This window comes from the organism of the source record quoted next, unplaced genomic scaffold (genome assembly GCF_019419815.1).
Source record: "Pyrus x bretschneideri cultivar Hongxiangsu unplaced genomic scaffold, Pyrus_bretschneideri_v1 Contig18, whole genome shotgun sequence".
NCBI lineage: Eukaryota > Viridiplantae > Streptophyta > Magnoliopsida > Rosales > Rosaceae > Pyrus > Pyrus x bretschneideri.
The window spans coordinates 2,670,229-2,697,232 of NW_025999479.1; the positions used below are offsets into that span (position 1 = coordinate 2,670,229).

The 27,004-nt window shown below is 40.3% G+C and overlaps 1 long non-coding RNA gene across 2 annotated transcripts; it reads right to left on the minus strand.

Annotated features, from left to right (window-relative positions):
- Positions 1-489: 489 nt before the first annotated feature.
- On the minus strand, positions 490-2,127 carry LOC103956154. 2 transcript variants are annotated; one of them, XR_007257545.1, is made up of 5 exons: positions 1,990-2,127; positions 1,852-1,901; positions 1,550-1,713; positions 1,317-1,458; positions 490-1,150 (listed from the first exon to the last, which is right to left on the minus strand). It is a non-coding gene; the product is annotated as an uncharacterized LOC103956154 (long non-coding RNA). The 2 variants fall into 2 exon arrangements; XR_007257546.1 differs by lacking the exon at positions 1,317-1,458.
- Positions 2,128-27,004: the final 24,877 nt, after the last annotated feature.

Here is a 27,004-nt window from a genome sequence, read left to right on the forward strand (position 1 = left end):
TACGATCGAATATAGGAAAACTGCTATGCTTGCTATGATGCAGAAAATGGTGATTCTGGCTGCTGAGTCTATTCTTCTTGACCAAGAAGATACCAAGGCTGCTAAGGAGGTGGCAAAGACTATGGCAGCCAAAGCTTATTCCTCAACCGAGAAAATCAAGAGGTTGAAGTCTGAGTTCCACTAGTAGAAAAAAATTCATCTACCATGATGAATGCCCGCGATAGTTTGCAATCCACCAAGGGCACTGCGTCCGTTAGTAATCTGGATGTGATAAAAAGTCTCATTTTCTACCACGAGCTATGCCCGTTGTCAAATGTGATATAACCACGGATTGTGACCATGGTAAATTAGGATCTAAAACCACGTGCACTATGGCCGTTGTGGATTACAAATTGACCACGTCTAAAGCCCGTTATACAAAATTTCCAAAAATAAAAAAAATATAAAATCATTTACTATATATATATTATTTATACACAAAATTGCACATTTACTACGATTTAATAATTTTATTAAAAATCATGATTCAAATATTACAAACTATACGCTAAAGCTAACAACAAAATCAATACGTTATACTAAGAAAAACCAAACTACCCACAAAGTATCAAATACGCCTCTAATAACAAGAACATTATCTCTTGAAGACTTCACATTTCTTTGGACTTCTCCAAACAAAGGACCTTCAGAGTGAACTATTGCCCCTAATGCTTGAGCCTCAACAATTGTTGCCTCTCGCTATCTGCATGGACATAAGCATATAGATCTACATGTGGGAATATATATTTTCTCTCAATCAAGAAAAGTGAATAGATATACAAAACTTGAAGCCAAAAGTTAACCAGTAAAGACTTGAACAAATGTACGAGTCTCCAACAATCCATACAAGCCAAAAATTAACCAATAAAGACCCAAACAAATATACAGAACAACTTTGACAAGAGCATGAGTGTCAAATTAACATTGCATATACAATGAATGGAGTAAATACAGAACTTAGGGTTCGAATAGTGTATGCAAACAGATGAGTAGAGGTTCGTAGAGAAATAGAGCGGTAGTACCTGAGAGAGCTCTCAGAAAGCAGTGAAGTGAAAGAGTTGGCGTCGTTGTGTTAATTGTATAATCTTCATGGCACTTGTGCCATTTTTACCTACATTTCACACAATGATGTCAAGTCACAAGAATATAAAAATTGTTCTTTAAAAAAAAATGAAACTACATAATAAATCTAAATCCAATTCTATCAGGCCACACTCAAAAGGAACAATAACATATCAAATTCAAGCTAAGCACCTCAGAATTTCCCTAATTCATACCTCCTTCAGCAAGAATAAATCCGACATTTCCCTTCTCTGCATAACCCAGCCAATTGCAAAAGCATCTATACTGGCAGCATAAGCCAAATTTCAACCCGTTTTTCCTTCTTTTCTACTTCTATTAGTCACATAATAGCGGTTCCTTTACAAAATGGCAAAAAAATTAGGGAAACAAAAATATAGCATCGTTGAGTCTTCAAGGACATCAAAATTGAAAATGAAAGCAGGACTACCTGAGGGAGATCTTTCCCATAACAGGGCCGCACATTGCATCTAGTTCCCGATGGTCGGCGTGAACTTTGGCATTGCGAAGACGGAAGCATGATGCGACGACTGCTAGGGTTTGCTTAGACCTCATTGGTTAAGATTCATCTCGAAAAAACTTCAGGCCTTACATCTAAACCAAACACGAGACTATATCAAACAAAATCAGACCGCAAAGTATAATCAAAATCCTTAAAATCAGTTTACCCAACCCTAAATCTAATTTTAAGAAATGCTATAGCACCAATTGAGAGAGGAATTGCGATAATACCTAAAGATCGAAGAGAGATGAAAGTAAGAGCGTTTCCTCTGTTGGGGGCTCTGAAAGAGAATTACAGGAAAAACTCATGGATTTATGCATCAGAAACCTGAATTAAAATTGACAATTAAAAAGGGAATAAAAAAAAACCTTTTTGAGGGCTTTGATTTTGACGACGGTTTCGATTTCCACTAGAAGGACGCTGTTGGTCTGTTTATTTGCAGCGAGGGAAGTAGCTTCTCGCGTCTGTTTTTTAATGGTGTGAAATTTGAAAGATTTCAAATTTTGGGAAATTTTCAAAAAATTTCTACTCCCGCCTTCTAATTTTTATTTATTTTTTAAAGTAAAGTGCATAATTGCATCACAATTAATGTCCGTGGTAAATAAAAAAATTTGGTGTGATTACTAACAATATTGACCACGGTTAATACATGTGGTGGTTTAATATTTCACAACATACTGATTAAGATCGTGGTAGTAAATTATTTTATTATAACGGGTCATTACTTACCTGTTGTAAAACATTGTTATCCACAACATGTTGATTAAGTTCGTGGTAAATGGTCACTTTTTATAACAGGCACATAATGTTTGTGGTAAAATTGATGTGGTAAATGAGCTATTTTCTTGTAATGTTTGTTTCTTTGAAGGGGTCTAATATCTCTACGCCCATTTCTCTGCAGCTTAAGACTGCTCGCCAAGAGATCATTGATTTGAAGACTAGGCTTAATGCGATCCAAGTTAAGTTTGAAAGTGCAGATAAGGAAATTGGATGTTATATACTTCAAATTCAAGATCTTGAGCGTGCCGTCTCTGAGCTTCATTCTGCTGCTTATGCAAAAGGATAAGGAGCTAATTACTGCTTATAATCAAGTGACCCACTTTAAGAAGGTCATTGACAGGCTTGAACCCCAAGTGTTGGAACTCCAAGGTGCACTGAAGATCAATGAAAGTCTAAAAAATGAAGTGGATGAGTTGCAGCGCGTCCATGTTGGTCTCCTTAAGGAGAACAAGCTGCTGGATGGGTGAAAAGGTTGGACTTGAGATTTCACTTGTCCAGAGTCAGGCTGATTTCTACAAGCTGGGTTATGTAGATAATCTCTTTTGTAGGCCGTCTGACTTCGAGTTTGTTGGAAAAGACTTTGAAAACTTCTCTATTTCTTTGCAAGACTTGCTTGCCTTTACTTTCGAGGCTTCCATTGGTGAAGTAGTCAGATAAGTTGGTGCCTAGGCTAGGGGAGCTAGAGGTGAAGTGCCGGATAATGTCGCTGCTAAGAGTGTCGCAGTTGCTGAAGCTGTGGCAATTGAGTAGTCATGGGATGTCTAAGCTGCTAAAGAGAAGTCTTCTAGGTAGCCTTTAGGATATTCTTTGTTTTTCGTGTTGCTTTTTGCTTTGCTTCAAATCCTTCGGCCTTTGCTAGTTGTTTATCGATTTTTCTAGCAAATTTAATAAACTTGCTTCCTTCGCTTTTCTTCATCTTTGCTTCTTTTGTTCACACCCAACCTTTGACTTCTAGACTAGCGGCAGGCATGCTACTTTTTTTTATAGGTAGACAGGCCCGCATAGCCTATGCAGCCGTGGGTGTTAGTGTAGAACTTTGCAAAGTTGTTAGCCATAGGGTCGGCAGCCGGACCCCGTACTTACAAAAGTAGACGAATCTGCATGACCACGTGGCTGTTAACCTTGGCTCTCTTCAATCCTTTGAGCTATGTGGCCTGCATCACAAAGTACTAAAGATTTTTGGGTTATGAAAATCGCTAACCTTTCGTATCAAAAGTACGTGATTGTATGGAATTTTGTTAGCAAAGGTCTGAGAGAACTCTTTGCTTTTATGTAAGCAATTCCATGGGTTGCGTAGCAAGTATCATAACACTTTACGAATTAGTGTAGATCTTAAATGATCATTCCACGCTTTGGCAAATGTGAAGCTTATCGACTGCGTAACATGTCGACAGTGGATAAAGCTTTGTATATGCATGCTAACTTGTTTAACCTTTCACAAAAACGTGCGATTGTATAAGTTTAGCACGGCTCACTGCTCGAAGGGTAAGCCGTAGGCAGTCTTTTGGAAACCGTAGATTACCTTAGTGCACTCGATAGTAGCTTTAGGGTTCTAGGGCAGCCTTCCATAGGGTGTACTATGTAATGTGCCTTCTTCATCTCTGTGGCTCAGTTCCCTACGGATTAGGCCAAGAAACCCAAAATCCTTCAGTTAGCTAAGCCTTGAAAAAAACCATTGTGGCTACTTCTAAGAATCCAGGTGCAAGCCATTGTGCATTTAGTTATACCAGGACAGCCCAACTCATCCACGTCTGGATAATCGGAGTGTAAAGTTTATCTTCTCGCATTGGAAAGCAAACCCATGTGGGTGTTGAGGAATTGGTATACCCTCTTGCAATGGAGAACATGGTCGGTCCCCAGATGGGTGCTATTCTAGCAATAAGTCCTTAAGAAGAGCGCAGTCATCTTGTGAAGTGCAGGAGTGATTAGTTGTTGTAAGCATATAGCCAAGCCAATTTGTAAATTATTTATGAATTCCTCATTGAAAAAATGAGTGAAACGAACGAAAACTTAGTTGAAAGGTAGAAACTGGATAATAATTGGGTAGTTATCAGCTTACAAGGTGGTGCTATTCGAGCTGCTTGAATCTTTAGGCTTTGATGTAGTGGGAAGTCACACATGGTACTTCCTCAGATTGTAGGCGTTCCACCGCATTTCAATCTCTTTGTCATTCATGGTGGCGAGGGTGCAGCTACCCTTGCCGCTTACTCTGTTGATCTTGTACAAAACTTCCCATATGAGATCTATTTTTTTTGGAGCCTTCTCTTCGGGCAGTGATGAAGGCTTTTCTTAGGACTAGATCTTCAGGCGGAAACTGTCGAATCTTGGCCCTTTTGTTGTAGCTGGAGAGGAGCTGCTACTGGTAAGCTGCAATACAGGTGATGACTTTCTTGCATTTCTCCACTATCAGATCTAAGCTTGTGGCCATCTCCTTTCCATTCTACTTGATGTTGGGTAGTAGAATGCTGATACTTGGCATGAGGACATTGGGATGAATGATTACTTCTGAACCAAATGCCAAAGAGAAACGAGTTTCACCGATTGCTTGTCATTTGGTTGTGCGATACAACCATAGACATCCAGGAAGTTCGTCTGGCCATTTTCCCTTCTTGTCGGAGAGGGACTTCTTAATGCAGTCGATAATCATCTTGTTGGATGCTTCAGCCTGCCCATTGCCTTGGGGATACCTCGGCGTGGACATGTGTTGCCTGATGCCATATTTCTGGAAAAACTTCGCTAAATCTTTGCCTATGAATTACGGGCCGTTGTCTGTGGTGATGTATTGAGGGATGCCAAATGGGCAAATGATGTTCCTCTATATGAATCGCTCTATGTGCATTTGAGTTGTAGTTGTCATGGGCTCTGCTTCCACCCATTTAGTGAAGTAGTCAGTTGCCATGATCATCATGTCTCTGCCCCCAGTAGCAAGCGACATTGGCCCTACCAAGTCGATTGTCCACTTCATGAATAACCAATGGCTCGTCTATGGGTGTAGTTTGCTAGCAAGCAGTGTTGGTACCCGCTTGTAGCGTTGGCAACAGTCACACTTTTGTACTAACTCCTTAGCGTCTTAATGCATAATAGGCCAATAGTAGCCTGCGTTAAGAGCCTTCTATGCTAAGGATTGGCCTCCAGAATGATTTCCATAAACGCCTTCATGGATTGAGCTTAGAAATTTTAAGTCATCAGAAGGTGCTAGGCAGTGGAGATATGGTCCAGTGTAGGATATTTAGACGAGAATGCCATTCGACATGTAGTAGCGTGCTACCTTTGTTTGGAGCTTTCTATACCCTAATCTTTCCATGGAGAGTATGCCATTGACCAGGTAGTCTATAATGGAATCTTGCCAGTTTGGAGTTACACGAACCTATGACACCTCGGTTGCAGGCTCCATCTTTATGCTTGGCTTGTCTAAGTACTCCACTAGAATAGAGCGTTTGAGTTGGTGGTTGGGGGCGAAGCTTAGGTAAGTTACCGTGTCTGTGTAGGCGTTGTTTGCTTGCAGAACTTAAGTGAATGTGTAAGTTTGAAACGCCTCAAGTTGCTTTCATACCTTCTCTAGGTATTGCGTCATCTTCAAATGCTTTTTCATGCATACCATAATAGTCTGGCTAATGATTAGCTGGGAATCAAAATGAATTGCAAGCTTTTTTACTGCCAAGTCTTTTACCATTCGAACGCCTGCTAGTAAGGCCTCGTACTCTGCTTTGTTGTTAAATGCTTTGAAGCCTAAAGTGATCGCTTACTCATGCATCCAACCGTTTGGGGTGACAAGGACCATGCCTTTTCTTGAGCCATTGTAGTTGGATGCGCCATCGACATGCAAATGCTAGAAGTCTCTATTGGGCCGCTTTGTTGCGTCGCCTAGGCTAGATATGAATTCTGTTATGAATTCCACCAAGGCTTAGGCCTTTATCATTGTGTGGGGTCAGAAAACTAAGTTGTATTGGCTAAGTTACAATGCCTATATCATTATTTGTTGAGAAACATCTGGACCATGTAGGATTGGTCGTAGAGGATACCGAGTCATGACGATGACTGTATGAGCTTGAAAATATGGTCTGAGCTTCCAAGCCGTAACAACTAGCACAAAAATTAATTTCTTGATCTTTGGATATCTAGTTTCAATGTCGAGAAGAGCTTTAAAAGTGCAGAATACCAGCAGTTGGGCCCTCAACTCTTATCGTATGAGGGTAGAGCTCACTGTTACTTCTGAGACTGCCAAGTAGATGTATAAGTCCTCCACTGCTTCTGGCTTGGATAGTAAGTGAGGTGATGTGAGATACTTCTTTAGGTCTTGGAAAGCTCTTTCGTACTCATCATCACATTTGCCTTGTTGTGCCATCTTGATAGCTTTGAAAAAAGACTTGCATCGATCGGTAGACCGTGAAAAAAAATGGTTGAGGGCAACTGCTTATCCGGTCAAGCTTTGAATCTTCTTCAAGGTAGTTGGAGATTTCCTCTCTAGGATTGCTCGGATTTGCTTGGGATGTGCTTCGATTCCTTGTTGGGTTACTAGGTACCCTAAGAATCTGCCTGAAGATACTCCAAATGTGCATTTGGTAGGATTAAGCTTCATCTTGTACTTTCTCAAGGCCAAGAGCCCCACTCACCCACGATGAACTGGTGTGGGGGGGGGGAAGATTTGGCCGAAGAATCTTCGATGCCAAAGTTGGAATAGGAGAGAGAAAATGTTTAGGGAATTTTAGGGAGAGAATGAACTAGCATTTTGGTGTGAAGATGGGGCTATATATAGGGGTGTCGCTGGCCCTATTTGGAGAAATAGGGACAGGCCACTTATGGTGGTATTTTGAATATAATTGCAAGATATTATGTCAAATAATATCTTGCAATTAATTTGGTAATTAATCACAATATTAAAAGAATAATTAGGAGTTACCTTATGGGTGAGGATTTGATGAGGAGTGATGAGAGGGTTTTGAATAAATACCATTTTGATCACCTTTGATCTTGATTGAGCAGTTATTGTCTGTTGCATGCGCGTGGGAATTTCGGTGTGTCTCAAGGGTAATTTTGTCTTTTTCACCCAAAAGTCGACGTGTCGCCTCCATAATTTTCTTGATTATTTTTTACTCCACAATATATCTGTCCTAAAGGAAAATAATATTTGTAACAAAAGAAAGGTGACCAAAAAAGGTAAAGGGTTATGTGATCATAGGTTTTTTCTTTAAGGATTATTACTATTGTTGTGAATACATTTGATGTCTTGCAAATGCCTTTGATGCATCATTGAAATTAATATGATGAATATTGTGTCTTATAGATATGTATAATTTATTACCTCATCTTTAAAACATTTCAATGTTATACCTCATTTACGAATTTGTTACAATTTCATACCTTCCGTCAGTTTGTCTGTCAATTCTTCCATTAAATAGTGACGTGGCTTGAGACGGGACCCACTCTCTATTAAAAATTAATTAAATATTAAAAACTAAAAATATAAAATCATTTATTTATTTATTTTTTTTTTTTGCATGAGGGGCTCACCCCTTATCCCCCTTACCCTTTCTTCCCCATTTATCCCCCAAACCTTCCTTCAACGCCAAAACCAGAACCCGCCTCTGCCATCTCTCTCTCCATCTCCACCTTCATCTCGTGGCTGTATGCAAGTCCTCCGAACTCAGTACCGAGTCGGACCAAGTCCAGCTTCTGCACTCGAGTCCAACACTGAGTCCAAATTCGAATCATCCTCCCTCCCTCTCATCACCATCAACAACCGCTTCGCCTTCTCCCTGGCCTGCTCATTTCTACTCTTCTCGATCTCTCCACCTCATTGGCCTTCCTTGCCTGCTCGTGAAATCTCATCGATCCGTGACTCAGCGCGCAGAGCGCCGCCATACAGTTCTCCCGAGTGGACTCTTAGTCCAAGTGTCCCTGCCTCCTCAGCATCCCTACCAAGCACTGCACCGCGTTGGTGTCGAGCTTGGGGAATCTGCCCTCATTGCAACTCGTTAAATTGCACAGAATCAGTAGAACTCGGCCCACTAGCGCTGGGACTTAGCCAAGGCCAACAGAGTCAGGGAGTGCACAGCGAAATCCTAAGCTCCTCCTTCGTCCTCGTGAGCTTCCTGAGTAAAATAACTCCTTCCTTTTGGTCGATTACCTCAGGGCTTCTTAGCTTTGTCATCAATTGCTCATCCTCTTTGCAGTCCGGGGACAAGGAATTAGGGTTTAGTGTTTCGAGCTCGGTGGTGATTTTGCAAGAAGACGATGAGGAATAACACGATGGCCGAGTGGGATCTGGGTTTAGGGTGGTTCACCGGGAAAGTGGAAGTGGGATGAGTTGCTGGGTGGGTGGGATTTGGGTTTGGGGTGGTTCTGGTTTTGGGTTGGGGGAAGACGGGAGTGGGGAAGAAGGGTGAGGGGATAAAGGGTGGGTCCGCATGAAAAAAAAAAAATTAAATGATTTTATTTTTTTTATTTTTTAATATTTAATTAATTTTTTAATAGAGTGGGTTCCGTCTCAAGCCACGTCACTATTTAATAGAAGAATACACAGAAAAACTGACGGAAGGTATGAAATTGTAACAAATTTGTAGATGAGGTATGACATTGAAATGTTTTAAAGATAGGGTATGAAACTGTGACTGACCCAATAGTTGAGATAGTTTTATGTAATTATTTATTCAAGCTTACCATCAACTTGGATGGATTATATGACAACTCCGTCTAGTTTTTTAAACACTTTTAGTACATACTAGTATGAAAACCCGCATGATGCTGCGAAATTGAAAACCGTATGAACATTATGTATATAGTACTATTTACATATAAAAGATAATACTTAATGTGAATGTACATATTACTTACGTACAAAAGATTTGGTAATTAGTACTATTAAAAATTGTACACAATTGCAAACAATCAGTGTATTTCGTTCAACCATAACCAAACCGTGTAGTTGTAGTTGACCTTAAGTCGTCAATCAATCTTTCACCCACCAACTGGTTTCAGGGATTCCCATAAGAAGTCAGGGTTCCAGATCTGCAAAAAGGTAAAAGGGATGTATGTAGTTAACATAGTAATATTGATACATAATTAAACATTATACACTTGAAACAAATTGTCAAGTACAACATCATATAATCTATGACGCCATATATGTGATTTATTTATCAAGATTGAAGCAATTACGCACATAAAAATTACTCGGATCGAAAGCCAAAATCTTGACTGCTCAACTTTTTTGCTTTTTTCCTTAACTAAAAAACAACAGTATCAAATGAACAAACCCTAATACTATAGGGGTGCGTTTGTTGGGTTGAATTATCTCGGATTGGAGTAACTTTGGAGACTAAGCTGGACTGACTTAGATTAGACTAAATTAGACTAACTTAGTGAAGTGTTTCGTATAGTGTCGGACTAAGAACTAAAAACAATAACAAATTCTAATATAATATTATTTAATTCACTATAATTATTATTTTATATTATTAATTCAGGTTTATTATTATTTTATTTTTACTTTTGTCTATTTTTTTCCTCTCTAGAAACCTCCGTAGTGCTTTCCTTTTTCTTTTCTGTTCATTTCCCTCACCCTTCATAAGTTTCTCCGTTCCTAATCCCTCTTTTTCTTTGTCCCTCTCTCTTTTCATCTCCACCTTTTTCTTCCTATATTTCTCCGTTCATCTCCCTTGTTTCTTTTTCTAATTTTTCTAAGACGCAATTGGGCAAATCAAAACCCATATTAGAGTTTGAGTCATATGGGTACTCATCGTTCTGCTTCTCCGACGTCAACGACGAAGGTCTGCGATTAGGGAGTTTGGAGTGCATGTGTAATTAGAATGGATCTTGTGCATGTGTGAATGGATGACTGTTGTGCGTTTCATACGCACAACGATTTTGTTTTGTTTTGTTTTGCTTTATTTTTTGTTTTTTTGTTTTTTTGTTTTTTTTTTTTTTTTTTGTTTTTTTTTGTTTTTTTTTTTTGTATCGAATTTTGGGTTTAGATCTAGTTTTGAGAATGGAAAGAGTGCATAATTTTTTTCCTTTTTTGTTTTCAAATTTTGAGGGATTTAGGTTTGAAAATGGTATATGAGAGGGGCGAAGCAAAGCAGAGTTCGTAAATGGGATATGGGTTTTGAATTTTGCGAGGACCAAGTAGGAAGAGGAGGGGGCGAAACAAGGAGTTGGTCTTAGCAATCCGGCCGATTTCGGGGGGTCTCGCTAAGACCCTCTAGCGAAGCTGTTAGTCTTGGTTAGTCGGGGTGAGTCTCATTAAAGCTTGTCCCGGCGTTCCCACTTAATCTAATCCAGTCCAGTGAATGCTAGCAAGTGCAAACAAACGCACCCTAGGTGTTTTAAATAAGAAATTTGATAGAATTAGACATGTTTATAGGCATGCATTTTTACAATATTAGATAAGTACATGAGGTGCTTTAAATAAACCAAACGGTATATGATCATTCTATAGGATTATCCATAAGAGTCCCAAATTTGAGAGATGGTAATTCTCAACTGAACACTATACTTATTAGTTCTTAGTTGAGAGTATAGTGTTGGAATGACAAACTGCTTCAGGTATATATTTGAGTATGAAAACATAATCAAAATGAAAAACTGCAGCAATCGTAATAACATTTCTGGAATTCCAGAAAGAAGTTGCAAGCTTCCATATATAACTGGATTATGAAGGATTATTTGCTTACACCCAATTGCTAAGTTGGTAGCAATTTTAAATTTCCAAGAGTGCTACAGTTCATCGCAAATGCAAATATTGACAACAGTCAATTCATCGGAACATTTGTAATTAATGTTGGCCCGCAATTGTATTACTCTGCGACCTCTTAATTAGCAATTTGTATGATAATCTTAAATGGCATACCTTATCAATAGAGAATGTTGATTAAACTAAGAACAAACTCTCTTTTGCTAGTTTCTTGCATCAACTCAGAACTACCATTGGACAATACCGTAGATAGTGCTCCGTACAGGTTACGTTGAGACAGTCAATCATAAGGGAACTCACGGTTGATCCAGAAGAACATGCCAAAATTTTGTGGATATGCATGAACAGTCAACCATAAAAACAAAATTTTAATTGCCAATCGCAGCGCATATCAATAAATAAATAAAAGTATATAACTTAGACTTGCTGCTCAAGCATTCAATATCAGCGCCTTGAAAATTTTTATCCTCTCCTTGGTCATAGTAGTAGTGTAGAACATTTACATTGCCAACCTGAAATAAACCGAAGAATGTTACCTCGTTGACTACAATAACTCCTTGTTGAGTTTAATGAAGATGGTTTTAATATTTCTCTACAGAAAATATCCAATCAAGAACCAAAATTAACAGTCATGTGTTGCTTTGCGTGAGATAACCTCTCTCTAAAACTCCATTTATCAGAACCCAAAAATCAAAACCCTAGCCTTAGCCGCCTACCTCTCTTCTTGGTTGGGGTCAGTGGCAACCCCCTAGCCTTAATTTTTCTGCAGTTTTCTTCCTTCTTTAAATTCCTTACTTCCCTCCTTTAACTTCCTTACTTCCCTTTAGGGGTGGACATTTGGAACCAAAAACCGAAATCGAAACACGAATCAAATCGAATTGAACTGAACGGTTCGGTTTTGCGGTTTCAAAACCAAACCGCGGTTAGGAAAATGGTTTGGTTTCTGTTTTGGGTTTTCAAAATCGAACCGAAACCGAAACCGCACCATATATTAAATGTCATGTTTTAATTGGTTCGTTATTAGAGTCCATACATTTATAGTATAGACACAACTACACTAGAGTGTCATCCCTTTCCAATTCCCACCTCTATTTGACAGAAGTCATTTTCCACTTCTATTCGACAGAATATCATCCCTTTCTTTTTTCTTCTCATGGCTGATTCTTGTGCTCGTCCTAAACAACTAGCACGAACCTGTAAATGCAAGCCCCCCCTTAGCTACTAGTTTTGGAATATGGTTGCTACCATGGTTGGAGAAAAAACACACTTAACATTTTCCCTTCCTCCTTGGACCAAAACCAGAAGAACCAGAAATCCAAGGAGAAAAAAAAAAATCTCAAAAACCAAATCGAAACCATTTGAAACCGCACCGAACTGAACCAAATGGTTTGGTTTCATTTTGGTTTTGGTTTCAAGAGCGCACCGAACTGCACCGCTAAATGTTTCAGTTTTGGTTGCGGTTTCACTAGAAACCGCATCGAACTGCATCGCGCCCACCCCTACTTCCCTCCTCCTTTAATTTTTTGCAGTTCCTTCTTGCTTTAATTTCCTTGCTTTCCTGTTTTGACCTTGTGATGGGGTAATTTTACTTATGAGCCTAGTCTCACCTTGCCTTGAGCTCTGTCTCAATTTCTCTGAGCTTTGTCTCAATTTCTCCGCTTCAATTGTGTTCCTTACTGCGAATCGCTGCCCATCAACCTCTACTACTCTATGGGAGACACTTGGAGACATGTTTTGCATTTAGGTGGCTTTTAAAGTGCAATTTGCACTAATTGGTAGGATTATGGGAGCGCTCAGAGTGAGGGTGGTTCACCACCCCCATTTTTCGTTTGTCAATATGGTTCGAGGGTTCTTCTTCTCGACAGTGACGGCTTCACGACAATGGTGTGATTGTTTGGGCGGAGGCAGTTGGTCCCTTTGTTTAGATCTAGGGTTTTTTTCTTTATGGCTATTATGGGCTTTATCATTGGGCCTTGTTTGTATTTTTTTTATGTTTGGGTTGGTTTGGATTGTCTATGAACTCTCCTAACCTTGTTGTTGTCTTCTTTTTTGGATTAATTTAGCTTCGTTTAACCATAAAAAAAAAAAAAGCCGTAGTCATGTCTTTAATTAGGTTATGCATTCCTATACATGGCACTCAATTGATGAAAAAAATCAAAGGAAAACTAATGAAAAGAGCTTGAAAACTTTGAGTTTTAACGACAATGACAAAATAAAGGGTAAAGTGAATAGTAACAGGATTGACTTTTTAGTGTACAAATATGGTTTTTCATTAAAGTGAACAATACCGGAAGTTTTTCGTTAAAATTGCCAAAAATCAAAGACTTAAGTGGAGTTGAAACCTTAAGCATCACATAATGTTTGACGTGGGCTCCTCACCACTTGTAAGCCTTACCCCCGTCCCAAATTCCCACACCCAAACACAAAATTCCAAAGTTTCCACCCTAATATACATCCCTTGGAGAGGTTTTGGGCCCAAATTTTGCGATTTTTTTTCTTTGTCGAGAATAGCCTTAGACAGTTAGATGATCTCAAACCTTTAGGGTTAAAATATTAAAAATGTTAGGTTTTAACTCATAAACAGTTTTTTTGCTCCAACGGTGCTATGTTAAATTTTTAGCCTGAGATTATTAAAGAATGAATTTAGAATTTTTTTTTAAATTAACTTTGTAAAAATAAAAATTATGTAGACTATCCTAAATTGATTTTATGAACATTTTAACCCAAAAATATTTAGATTCCGATAAATATTGAAAATTACTAAACTAACCCTGTGAAACTCATGGAACATAAAAATATGAAACACATAATAGTGATGTACAACACACGAAACACACATGATAGAGAAAATTTGGAAGAATTGTAGGAGAAAAGTGAATTTTGTGTGGATGTTTGAACAAATACATATGTATTGATAGAGTTTATGGGTGAATTTTTATTCAGATAATTTTTTTCATTGTTTTAACTGCTGGACTTAATTTAGGGCTATTAGGTTTTTTTTTTTACCATTAGATTTTATTATATTGGATCTCAGCCGTTAGATCAAATAGTCCATTAATCTCAGCCATTGGATCATGAAAAGAGCCATTAGGCTCTAGCTGGCCTGACAGTGGGTCTCATTGTTGTCGGGTGCTACAGCGAACGTCCACACGTATAAGTGGGGTAGGTATTGCACCTTGGCCTGTTTTTTGTGTTAAATTTGCTCCAAAAATCATTTTAACCTAAAACTGAATGTAGGCCCAAAGGTTAGAGCAAGTTGGGGGTGTTTAAAACCTAAACTTTAAGTTTTAACCCAAGAGTTGCAGTAGGTCTTAAGGGCAAGTCTTGCTAGCAATTCTCAAAATTTTAGTTAGTAATGGCCTTGGTTCTCATTATAATGGAAAATGAAACTCAAGCTTGATAGAGGGTTTCATTCCCCTTGTTTCGAATGAGGAAAGAAACCTTTTTCCAAAGCATGACTTATGTAACATGTTGTTGACCCTAAAAACTACCAAGTCTACGTGGCGCGCAGGCCGAGTAATTAATAAGCTAACTACGTCATTCTGTTGTGTGCGGGGCGTGCCAACTCGTCGGCCGAGCTCGGCTGGGGAATAAAATGTGTTGATGTTGTGTTGAGCACGCTGCTAACTTCTTGATCTTACGACTGCGGCCAAGGAAGGAACACGTCTCGGCCTTCAGGTTCTAGAGCCTGAAGACAAGGCTGCTAGTCTTGCAAAGTTCACGGATCGTCGACATTGAGTTCGGTCATGGTGATTATATTCGTAAGAGTATAAGCACACTGAACCGGTACCAAACTATACGGACATAAGTATTCAAAAGAGATATATGTCTTGATGGTAAACGTGGTTCAGCTGTCAGAATGCCGAACTCTAAAACTTACTTGTGAGTATCCAATCATAAAACAACTCGCCGTTCAATGTGCCGAGCCTAGTAATCTGTAACACCTCATTTCGTCGAGAAGACTAATGAGATGACCTCTGCCAATAAGAACTCGAAGATCATTCTTGGCCGATACTTGGATAGATAACCAGTCAACCTCAACGCAATGTTGTTTATCCAAACTGAAAGTGTTCCAGGGTCGGCTGATTCTACAGTAACAGTGCTGTTTATCTAAACTGAAGATGTCATCGGTTGCCTTCACAGTGCTGTTTATCTAAACTGAAGATGTGTTGGCGAAAAAAGAAAATAAAAATCTCAAGGTTGTTAAGAGGTTTCGCGTAGAGCCAGTGTTTGTGCAGGGCTGTTTGTGTGTTGAATTGGAGGATTAGAATGATGCACCCCTTTCTTATTTATAGCAGCCACTCTTAACATAACCAAACCAGAACTATACTCGGATTAGGATTCTTCATCCTAATCTAACCAGATCTCGGTCAATCCTTCCTCCATTAGGACTTTGAACCAACCTCTTTATCTGGCCACATTCACTTCTCAAATCTCAGCATCCTCATTCCATTAAGACTCTTTATTATACTATGATTTGACTCACCCCATCAATCCGCCTCATACTAGGACTTGGCCGATCTTAACCAAGCAGCCCATGATGATTCTAGAAACACACTGCCGGGTCAAGAAAAACTCCTAACTTGGCCCACACCTATATTTTGGGCCCAAACATTGCCCCCTCGTTTCTGAGGTCCTTGGCTTTCATTCCTAGGCCGAGCCTCGACCTTGAAGAAGTGAAATTGACTCTTATACCTTTATAAAAAACAAAAATGCCTCGAATAACCCAAACATGAGCATTTATGAGACACGATCACACGTTCTTGGTTCTTTTAACAATCTTTCGTGTGGCGATTCGCTATTTGCTTATCCCCTAATAATGGTATTGGGAATGTGCAGACGCCAAACATCTATTCATCATTAATCATGTTGTTACACATAACTGTGCTACCATGAATCACTAACTGCTAGGTCATCGAATCGTCCTTTCATCATAAAAACCTGCTGCCACACGTCACCATGTCGCCTTAATCCACGAGTTCTTCGGTCCCTTCATATAGATTCCCTAAATATCCATGATGATTGCAAAACTGTCTGACTAGTCTTACCCTTTTTCAAAAATCAAATGATTGGCCTCCTTCCAATAACCCTTATAAATACCCAAATTCCTTCATTTTTTTTACGCTTTCAGAAATCTCAAACCTTTTACTCCAGAACAACCTTCAAAGCCCATTCTCTAACTAGAAAAACTTTTTTAAGTCTAGAAATTTCTTCGAGTTCTTAACAATGGCTTTCAACACCTTCATCTCCAAACTTTCTGACGAATATGCCAAGTGTCGGGACTTCATTGACTGGAGCGCCATAAAAAATTTGCAATTTGAAGGTGATTTAAGCTTTCTCACCAGATCCTAGGACCACTCTTTAAAGATAATGTCCCGGTGTCCATTACCAACCTCCTCAAAGCTTACTGCTTGGAACCCTTGTTTCAAGGATATGGCTGGTTGAAGTGGGAACTGACCAAACCTCAGGGGGCCTAGCTTTTAACTACTACGACTTGGGTAGCTTGGGTCGAAAGGATGGAGAAGTTCTTCAGTAAGGAATGGAAGACTCTCGGCATTTACGATGCCATCAAGATTTCGACCATCGAGATCGCTATGGACAAAGAACTTCTCATGGCAGCTCTAGGTTTTTGGTGCTCGGCCACCAATACTATGGTCCTTCTACTCGGACCTATTAGCCCTAATATTCTTGACGTTTCAGCGATTCTCAAAACTTCCCCTTCAGGTTTCCCGATTGATGTCGTCCTTTCTAGGTACCAATCCAACCTCGACCTCAAGACACTTTTTGAAGAACGTGCTGTCAAGTCGCTGAGGAAGAAAAACCAAGAGCCCTTAAAAGAAAAAGTTCAGAAGTTGCATAAGAACTTCTTCAACTACAACACTTTCATCCAACAGGAAGCCTTTTTATTCTACTGGTACAACAAATTTATTTGCTGTACCAAGTCGAATAAATGTCTGGTTGAGAACATGCTGGTCGCTGAAGCCCTAGCCAATGGTCATATCTTGGCTCTTAGCCCGGCCACCCTCACCAACCTCACATATTGCCTAGCTCAGACGACGGTCAACAAGATTGACCCACACCAGAATGGCCCACTTTGGGTTCTTCAACTCTGGCTGCAAATCTATTTCGCCACCATTAGGCCAGAAGTCCTCAACTTCAAGTCCTCTGAAGTGTTAGGTCTTCAATTGGGCTCTAGACCCGCTTTTCCTCACTCAGCCAAGGAAGTTTTTAAATACTTTTTTGGCCTAGAAGACATTTATGACGATGAGTTTCTAATCTGCCGTCGTCAAGAATATCCCCCTTCCATCAAGCTTCCATCCTCAGCATGGAGTGAAGCTGAAGATGCTGACCTCCGAAAGAACTGGAGATCATTTGTGTTAACTCGTGACCTTCTTTTCGGCTGTAATGCTAAACGGGTAAGTTGGAAAGTCTACCAACCCCACTTTACCACATGACAACTCAGCTACCTCTAAGGTTGCCCAATGCCTCTACTCACCTCTCGTTCTTTCCTAAGTCGAAGACACCTATGTGGTTCTTCAGGGAAAGAATGCAAGGAGGCCAAGCAAGAATTTTAGGAAAGGTGCAAGAAATTCCTCCTTCGGCCGAATGTCCCTAAGACTCTTAATACTACTTCTTTGGCGTGCCGGTCGAAGACATTATTAAGAAAATTTTGGGCGACCGTCCACAGAAGGCTTCCGCCACAAAATCCAAAGAGACGGCTCAAGGTATTTGTTTGCGTCTATCATTTCACTTTGGCCATTTGTTCAAACTCCCTTCTGATTTGATTTTAAATTTTCAAGTCATCATACAGATGCGGCAGTTGCGGCCATGGCCAAGAAAAAACTTACCCTCTAGTTAAAGAAAACCGCGACTGTTTTGCCGAACTTGCCGAGTAAACGATCTCGTCTAGAGTCCAAAACGGTTGGCGATGCTCCCCGTTCTAAAAAACGCGTCAAGAGGTTGGCGAAAAAATAGGAGCAGGAGATTTATGTCATCTCCAGCCAAACCTCAAGAGAAACTGCTGAGTCTTCTAGCGCTCCTGCCGTTCAAGCCTCAACGGATATGCAAACAAAACCTCCCACTGGTCAAGCACCTGAGGTTTGTCTCGTTGAACAAGTCATGATCAAGCCAACTGTTGATTCGATGGTCAAGGAACCTGCAACTCTTGGGCCGGCTGTTGTTGCTGTCTTAGAGGAAGTAGGGGCCTTGGCCGAGAAAAATGTCCCCCCGAATCCAAAACCAAAACCAATGGTCGTTCTGGAGGAAGAGGTATGATTATGCTGACAACTTTTTCTTTGACTAGATTCCGAATACTAACAACTCTTATTTCAGGATAACGACAGTGAAGAAATCTCGCTAATGAGTCGCCTTCGGCCAACTAAACCCCCTACTACTAACCCTCCAGCTGTGGTTGATGTGACTGACCAGCTTGATCCTTCTGCAGCCAATCGTGGAAAAATGCCTCTTGTTGAGATTGAAGTGACAGGGGAGACATCAATCCATTCACAGGATCAAGACTTAGCATTCCTCCTTAAGAAGTTACTTCGGCTTTTGTAAGGGTCGATCCCTTTCTTTCGTTAATTTTACTATAACAAGTCTAAACCGAGAAAAATATTAAATGTCAGGTGCCCGATTATTCATTTCACCAAAAATTCTATGTGTCCAAGGTTGTTATCTATATTTCTTAGCCACCTCAGTGGCTATCGAATGTAGATAACCTTCATCGGCCATGTTAATTGAGAAGTAGTCTTAAACACTAGGCTCGGCCATTAAGTTCTCTAGGTTCGAGCAATGAACCAGGGGATATGGTTGAAGTCTCGTCTTGGTAGGTCTAAAACAAATTCTCTCTACTATATTCTTTACGATTTTCCTATTGCCTAAAATCTTTTCATGTGGAGCTTTTATGGGAAGTTGAGCTCGACGCTCTCTTCTCGAATACATTTGGAGTAGTTGGGCCATCTGCCGTGTCGGCCGAGCCTTCGCCAAGTTGCAGGAACTCCTATCCCTTTCTGCCTCACAAGTCCTTCAATGTAAAGGCCTCGACTCTGTAGGAGAGTGCCTGAACAATCTTGCAGCCAGTGGTTTGCTGAGCACCGAAAATGTCGTCCATCTATCCAATCTTCTAGAGCGGACTCGGCAATACTTTACTACTTTTGAACAGGCTCTCTGGGCCGGAGACGACCTAAAGGCTGCAAAGATTGCTCATGAAGCCACTCGGCTATAAGTTGAGGCTATAAAAGTAAAGAAAATGCAGTTAGGCGTCCTTGATCATCAAATTATCAAACTTCAACATCAAATTGCCGAGCTTCAATGGCAAAGGTCGGCTGTTGCTTCAGAACTCGAAAAGGATTTTGAAGTGAATAAGGCTCGGCTGACGGATTTCGTGGCTGGCGTAAAGCAAATCCATCAACTTCAGCTTAATAAAAGGATGAGGCAAGCCGAAGTCACAATGGGCGAAGTAAGGTGGTTGGAACTGAAGGCAGCTCTTTAAGCCTTCCTTTCTTCGACCCCTTAGGATTTTGGCCTTAGGAATCTTTTGTAACTTCACTTGTACGCCCTTTTGCAAAATTAATGAAATGATTTTTTATTCTCGCGTCTCCCAAGTGACTTAATAGTATTTCTTTAAAAATTTCCCGTTGATCGGCAATTTGTGAATTAAACCAGTTCGATCCTTGAGGTGATATGCCCTATTGCCGAGAACTTTGTGAACGATGAACTGTCCTTCCCAATTTAGTGACCATTTGCCGAACCTAGGGTTTTTAATCCCCATGGGCAGCACAGTTTGCCACACCAACTCTCACTCTCCGAATGGTTTTTGTCTGACTCGCTGATTATAGGCTCGCTCGGCAATTTTCTTCTGTGCCACCAATAAACTATAAGTGTTAAGCCGAACTTCCTCCAAGTCTTCTAACTCTTGTCTCATGCCTAATTATATTCGGCACTGAACAAACTACTTTGCTCAATTACTCGTAACAAGTTTATACTCAGCTCGACTGGTAACATCACGTCGTGCCCATAAGTCAACGCATATGGGGTTGTCCCGGTTGCTGATTGGGGTGAGGTCCGATATGCCCAGAAAGCCTCGTTTAACTTCAAATGCCACATACTAGGCTTTTCTTTTATCGTTTTTTCAAGAATGCCGATCAAAACTTTATTACTTGCTTCGGCCTATCTATTTGCTTGTGGGTAATACGGCGTGGACTATTCGAGCCGAATTTTTAAACTTGCCGTATATTCTTTGAACTTATCAGACGTAAAGATTGTACCATTATCCGTTATGATCGTTTCTGGTATGCCGAATTTGGTTACAATGTTTTCTTCTACAAAATTACAAACTTCTTTAGACGTTAACTTGGCGTATAACTTTGCTTCAATCCATTTGGTGAAGTAGTCTGTTGCGACAAGTATCCATGCATGCTTAGCTGATCCAGAAGACGGCGTAATTTTGTCGATTACGTCCATAGCCCATCCTTTGAAAGGCCAGGGTTGGTTACTGAGTGAGTAATTCGGTCGGGGCTCGTTGTGTAGGCTCATGAATTTGACACTCTACACATCGTTGTGTGTACTCGATACAATCCTTCAATATACTCCGCCAGAAATAGCCATGTCGTTGAAGCAGCCAACACATCTTGTACCTAGATTGATGAGTCCCACAAATTCCTTCATGTATTTTTGCAATTGTTTGGGCAGCCTCTCGCGGGCCGAGGCATAATAACAATAAACCATCCTTACCTTTCTGGTACAAGTCACTCTGATACAACACATAATTTGTGGCATGGACCCTTGTCCTGCGGTTGTGTTTGTCACTGAGGTTGTCAAGATATCGCATGATTGACATTCTCCAATCGTATGGGATTACCTTGACTGCGCAGACCTCTATATGGTTATTCCATTCCAACAACGAAGGTAAGGACATAACTTGTGTACGGATCACTCAATCACATTAGAGAACTTGCTGATTAACCAAGGCGGGGTGTGCATGTCGTGACACAGGTATTTCTCAGCCTAGTTTGCCCCCAGGAGTTGTGCTCCGGAGGCTATTTGAGCTAATTCATGTACGTCAATATTTCAAACTCGTGAAATGTGTTTGAAAGTAATGCGGTCAAAAGACTTGGCTAAATAACTGGCAACCATGTGATAAGGCGTTAGAGTGCAACTCATGCAACGAAAAGTCCCATTGAGTTGGTTAATCACAAGTTTAGAATCATCGAGAATAAGGACACGGGTTGCCCGCAAATCGTGTAGGACACCAAGGCCAATGATTCGGGCTTCATATTCGGCTTGATTATTCGTACAATCGAAATTAAGCTTGAGAGAAAAGTATTAGCGGCTGTGAATTGGGGATTGAATAACGATCCCAACACCAGCCGAGACTGAAGTACTAAAGCCATCAAAGTACATTGTCCAGTAATTATCACTTGTTTCCACCATGCCGATTTCAACGTCATTGCTCCCAAAACCGTATGGTAAGGGATGTTGGGCCAAGAAATCAGCCAACGCTTAGCCTTTGACAGCTTTCTGGGGCACATATTGCAAATTGAATTCGGACAGTGTTATTGTCCACTTTCCGATTCGGCCTTTTACTATCGACCGAGTGATCATGTAACGAATGACATTGGTCTGGGCGATGACCTGAGTGACTGATAGGAGCATGTAATGCCTGAGTTTTGATGCGGTGATAAATAAGGCTAGGCAGAGCTTCTCAATGGCGAAATAATTAATCTCCTGTGGGTTGAGATTTCGGTTGAGATAAAAAAATGGCTTGTTCTTGCCTAGCATTATTGTCTTGTGTAAGAAGGCATTCGATGGATTCTTCAGCCGCTGAGATGTACAACTTGAGAGGTCTGCCATGTTGTGGTGGGACCAGGACGGGTGGAGTCGTGAGAGAGACCTTGATCTGTGTAAACGCCTCTTGGTGTTCTGCACGCCATTCGAAGATGTCAGAATCCTTAAGTTTCAAGAGTGGGTAAATGATTTCATTTTTCCCGCTAAATTGGCAATGAATCGATGGAAAAAGTTAATCTTGCCAAGCAACGACTGTAGTTGTTTCTTAGTTGTCGAGGGTGGAGCGTTGATGATTTCTTGAGCCTTATTTTCGTCTACCTCAATACCATGATGATGCACAAGGAATCCAAAAAAATTGTCAGCTGATACGCTGAAACAATTTGCAAGATTTATTTTAAGGTTGTGCTGGTGCATACGTAGGAAAGCCTAACGGAGATCATCCAAATGTGTCTGTCGACGTTGTGATTTGATTACAACATCATCAATGTAGACTTCGATGGTGGTACCAATCAAATCATGGAAAATAGTATTCATGGTTCGTTGGTATGTGGCAACGGCATTCTTAAGGCCGAATGGCATGACGACCCATTCGTATGTGTCAAGTGCTCCCATGTAATGAAAAACGGTCTTATGGACATCAGCCTCGGCAATAAAAATCTGGTTATAACCATCATGTCCATCCATAAGGGATAAGATCTCGTGGTTTGCTACCGTGTCAATTAACAAATCTGAAATTGGCATTGGATATTCATTTTTAGGAGTTGCCAGGTTCAAATTTCGAAAATCAATACAGATATGCAAGGCACCACTCGTTGTATCGAGTTGTATGAATAAACCCAGCTTTTAAAAGTCGAACAAGTTCATCTTTTATGCCAAGTTGTACTTCAGTTAAGAATCATCGAGGTGGTTGGTGGAATGGTTTACACCCAGGTCTGATGCGTAATTCATGTTCAACTAGTGTTCGATCTAAACCAGGCATCTTATGGTAACTCCAAGCAAAACAATCCTTAAATTCTTTGAGAAAATTACAAAGCTTGGTTTTTACATGTTGGGGCAACAAAGCACTAATGAACAAAGGCCGTGGGTCTTCGGTCGTTCCAACATTTATTTCCTCTAAAGGATCTTTAACTTGAGGTTGACTATCCTCGAGCTTGGCTGGTGGGAGCCTGAACTTTCTCTAGTGATAGCACTGGGCCATTGTCTTATTCGGCCAAAAATTCGACTAAGTTTACACCTGAATTTGGTTGCTTGGAAATAGCATACCAATGGGCCAGTAGTCGTTCCATGGTAGATGAAATCACGACCTGGCATCTGTCCTATTTGTTTTCAGACATCAGTGTCTGCGATCAGATCAGCCAACCTAAGTCTCACCAAATCCTGATGGACAGTCTCGGTGTCTACCTTGATTGTTTTTTGTACCGAAATTCGAATCAGTTGTCCATCATGTAGTAATATAGCCAACGCATCATTGCAATACCATGCCTGAATCATATTGGCTTCAAACGGTTGACTGTCAGCCAGATGAACCATATCTGATTTACCGTCCCAAAAGATGAAGACCTGATATAATGAAGAGGGAATGCAATTTGTTTGATGGATCCAATCCCGATCGAGCAGTGCATTATACTCGATCTTGGAGTCGACAATAAAGAATGTGGTCATGTAATTGCAACCTGCAACACAGACCTCCAGTGGAAGCACTCCTTTGGTCTAGGACTTGTCATCGACGAAGCTGCTTATGGTTATGCCTGATGGAATGAGTTCATCGTTAGATCATCGTAGTGCCTTCATGACGGATACAGGCATGATATTGACCATCACCCCACAATCGACGAAAATTTTAGAGATTGGATAACCTTCAATGTGAGCCGTGACATACAACGACTTCAGATGTTGAAGATTAGCCGAAGAGGAGCGGGAAAACAGTACGGCCACAACTGATTTAAGTTTGTCATCTTTACTCGCTTGCCTATCTTCTTTGGTGGCTATGAAATCGACTTGTGTTGCTTCCTCGCCAACCACGTCCCCATCCAAGAAATTTGGTTGATGTGTGGTTGGTTAAAATTTAGCAGGTAAAACATGGACCATGTTGATTTCCATATTTTCGAGGACTGAATGGCTCATTGGGTCTTGGTCCTCCTCTTCCGGGTTATCGAATGATGTGATATAAAATAGCACACAAACTTAAACCCCTTTTATGTGGTTGTAGTATGAATAAGTAGGGATCGTTATAGGCCGGGGATTAGAAGGGATGTTAATCTCTCAATTTTAAACTCTAAAACACTAAACTAGACTCTAATGACTCAAAACAAACTAGAAAGACTCAAAACAGCACAAAACAAGCAAATTGACTTAAAACAGAAACTAAGGATGACTTTGGACGAATTTTAATTTAACTTTGACTCAAAACACTAAAAGAAACAAATCTAAATAGGTTCTAACTAAGTAAACACGAAATATAAAGAGGGGGGGATTAGTTTTGACGAATTTAAAACTTAAACAAACAAATTACAGAAAACTAAGTTAAAGGTATGAATTTGGGTGAATTGATGGGTGATAGGCTAGCTAGAGGGTTGTTCTCCACACATGACACATATGCATACAAATCGATTTCCAATTATTATTCCAATAAACCATGAATGACAATGCCCCAAATTAATTGTGGATTGCACAAATTAACTCTCAGATTTCCCTAATTTCATTGAATTGGACTAAGCGATGCAATCAAATTATTCTTATCAAGTTCCTTATATGAACAGCGTAATATAGATACATATCAAAGATCATTAAGTTCTATGGACATCATAAGCATTGACATGTCATTCGTAACTATGAAAAGCATGATACTCTTGCCAGGAATTTACTTAACACGATCGTGACTAGCGACCTCCACTACTTGCAAATATAAGTTCATAACGATTAGGTGAAATTCCCTTATATTTTAGCATCAAATTCATGCATGCAAACTAAGTGTGCACCCTTAATCAACATACAAGAATAAGTTATCAATCAAGTAGTTAAACAAATCATATCATGTTTTACGAAACAATAATTGGATGAAATCAATTCATATCACATATATGTTCATGGTTTTGAATTCTCCTCTAGCTAAAATGAGTTTAGCTCCTCATGTTCGCAATTAAACAAGTACAATTAAATTTAAACATTGAAAACAAAAGATTGAATACACTTAGAAACGCTCCAACAATCCAAAGTTGAATGGCAGGTACGACTCCAAGCTATGCTCTCCTTCCTTGCAAAGTTGCGGCATAAAGGTAGTTTTCTCTGAAATTGGGTTAAAATGTGTGGTGGATGGGGTGGGTGCGAGTTGTATTCAGAGATAGGGATGAGTTATCCCCCTTTTGTGGGGCAGAAACATCTCTTTTTAAAAAGGGAAAAGGCACGACATTAATTAGATTTTGGGAAAGATTTGCTCTCCAAATCCTCAAGGAAAAAGGGTAAATAAATGTCAGAATCCAAGAGGAAAAGGGAAAGAGAGGTGTGGCAGATCCTAGAGGAAAGGGAAATGCCTTGCACGGCAAGGGAATGGGTTTTCTAGAAGAAATAGGTGCGGCTCCCTTTAGGAATGGGATTAGGCCTTCTAGAATCATTTATTTAAATGTCCTAATATAATTAGCGATCCTTCTTGCAGCTGGAACCTAGGTGGTGTAGGATTAGAATAGGGTTAGGACAAAATAAGGTAGTTTGGCTCATGTTTCCTTCTTTCTTTGTTGAGCTACAAATCTTCTTTGCCTTGAATTAATTCTTCCATCTCATTAGCATATTCTTAGCCCTTCTTGAACTTCAAATTCGTCCATCCACCTTGCTCCATGCATATGCTATCCATTCCAAGCCCAAGACTGCTCTAAAATGTTCCAAATTTCATTTTCTTGCCACTTTAGCCAATTGAACCTACAAACACACGAAAATAGCTTAAATCACTATAATAAATGGAAACTAACTCACTAAATGCAAGGAAATAAACTAACAAAGTCGCATAAACATGCTCCTATGATCGAGTGCGATATCATGCTTTGGAACATCCTCGACCTGATCATCTTTTGCCTCATTGGGTACCTGCTGATGTGGTATATCAACTGAATCTGTTTCATTCTGGCTATCGTCATCAAGCTTGTTCGTTGTTGGGGTTTGATTTTGTCCCTACAGTGCTTTACGGCCATAAGGCCGAAGAGAGATATGGCTAAAAAGACTTTGAAATGATGTCGTAAATACTGAAGGTCTTCAAGAGAAAAAGGAAGTTTAGCGGTGTCTATGTCTGTGTACGGGTTGACTTCGAAGTCAAGGACCTGAGCTTCACGTATGTGCTGGAACCTTGCCTTCATTGCTAGATCAGTGGTTTTCTGGATAATCTGTTTAGCATCAGGGCAAGTTAGTGCCAAGTCGAGGGCTTCTTGACACCTTTTGGGCAGGCCGTACAAGTCATTGGCAGAATGTTTCTTATGAAATTCTCGCATGTACTCTAAGGATTCTCAGAGAAATGGAGGATGTAGATTTCGTCGGACTCTTATTAACGGCTCTTGCGGGGATAATGAGGGAAGCTTGCTTTCAACTTCTTTTTTGAAATGCTCGAAACGGGCTTTCATCTCCCCAGGCCGAAGGAGGAGTTTGATGCGCTTCTCTAACTCTTCAATGATGGTTTCAAAGTCGCGATCAATTACCTTTTCCATTGAAGTAATTCGGCCATGATTGCCGGGGGTTGTCGGTGATCTCCACTTCCTTCTACTTCTTTCGTCCATCCGTTAGCGTCGATGTTTCTGAGATTTGGATAATCCAGTATACGTGTCGGTAGGAGAATTGTAACTATACTAACGTTAGTCTTGTGGCTCAAGTGGCTTGATGGTTTTTTTATTCGCCGATGAACTCAAGCTGCTGGAGTTATGTAAGTAATAATCCTTATTATAAAACGGCGCATCAAAATCAAGACGTCGTCTAGCTGAAGTTGGGCCGTTCGTTTTTATTTAAGGGCTGAGCCTATTAAACACCTTTTAGCGCTGACCTACGTTGAATACCTTTAGAGGTGTTGTCGCGGCCGTTGATGGTTGTCGTGGTGTTGGAGCCTGAAGTGGTTTCTCCTTTGGTTCGGTTAGGATGACGCGTGCTTTACA